The 1,481-nt window shown below is 41.9% G+C and overlaps 1 pseudogene; it reads right to left on the reverse strand.

Moving 5' to 3' along the window:
• Window positions 1-346: 346 nt before the first annotated feature.
• LOC120179981 lies at window positions 347-822 on the reverse strand (annotated as a pseudogene).
• Window positions 823-1,481: the final 659 nt, after the last annotated feature.

Raw genomic sequence — 1,481 nt, forward strand, 5'->3', positions numbered from 1 at the left:
AAAAAAAATCAAATTATGTTAAATTCAAGTGAAAAAAAAAATAATCCCAAATTTTGGCAGAATCAACAAAGGGATAAAACCACGTTTAAATCTATATGAAAAAATGATCATCATCTTCAAGGTCAAGAAAAGTGCAATCAACATACCCACAGATCAGCATGGAAGAATTGAACAGCAGAATCAGCTCAATAATTACATTATAAATAACAACCAATCAGACCAATAACGCAACACGATTTTGGCATCAGAATCACCTATTTTAAACAGATTCAGATCCGTTCAATCGCATGAAAGCACCCGAATAAGTTCAATCGCATTAAGTTTTCAAAATCCAAACAGATTCAGATCCGTTCTCAAAATCCGAAATGTTCAGGATATTATAAAGAAATCGAGCAAAACACTCAGAATCTGAGCTTGGTAAAGAAGCACCTGTTTTTTCCAGTCTTGAACCTCTCTTCGAACCTCTGTTTCGTAGCCTTACAAGCGGCCACCTTCTTGTCCTTCGTCTGGAGCGCATCGACGGAGACCGCGTCTTTCAAGTCCACGTCCGGGGTGTAACGCGTGGGCATCAAGTGCTGGAAATTCACGAGCTTCACGAAGCCTTGACGCGCGATTTCTTGGCGGAGTCCTTGCGGATGACCTTGCTCGGGTACTTCTTTATCCCCGCGACTAAACAGTGGCCTAGGGGCGGTCGCGTGTGCCTTCGTCGAAGGATTTAACGATCACGGCTTTCCGGCCGGCGTATCGGCCTTGGAGGACGATGACTGCCTTGTTGGGCTTTAGAAACTTCACCATTGCGCGGCTTTTGATTTATCTTCTCGCGCAAACCCTAACTCGATAAAAGGGAAATTACTGGAAATGTGGCATATATAGTATTGAGTTTAGTGAAACGCAAGCACATTCGGCTTTGGTTATGTGGTCTTATTGGTTTGGGCCTTAATTAAGTAATTACAGGCACCATACTTCATTAGACTTTGTCAGGTTTAGGATGGTCATTTCATTTAGATTTGATGATTTTTTTTAATTGAAAGGAAGCAATACAATCAGTGTCTTAAATATGGGTGGCCGTTTACACCACGATCCAGTAGATTAAGTGGATCAAGAGGGGCAGCATAAAAAAGGATGATATTCAGTGAAGCATGATCCGCCAGTCGTGTAAGAGCGTCCGCCATCTGATTGCACTCTCTCGGTATCTATTGAATATCGGTAACCCAAGCCTTGCTTCTCATTTCATGTATTGCACGCAGTATAGATGAAGGAACAACAGCACCGTCCATAACTTCGATTAACTTGGTTGCATTGAGACAGTCAGATTGGATAATAACGCGTTCAAAACCTTTGCTGAGGAAGCAATGCAAGGAATGTTACAATTCTAAAAGTGTTTTGCCCACGCAAGACTGCAATTAAAAACTTCATCCGTAGAACGACGATCCTGATTGAAAGTATAATCATTCCGTCGTTTCCACAGTTGCCACACCAAT

Source organism: Hibiscus syriacus, unplaced genomic scaffold (assembly GCF_006381635.1).
Source record: "Hibiscus syriacus cultivar Baekdansim isolate YM2019G1 unplaced genomic scaffold, ASM638163v2 tig00112471_pilon, whole genome shotgun sequence".
In the NCBI taxonomy this organism is placed as follows: domain Eukaryota; kingdom Viridiplantae; phylum Streptophyta; class Magnoliopsida; order Malvales; family Malvaceae; genus Hibiscus; species Hibiscus syriacus.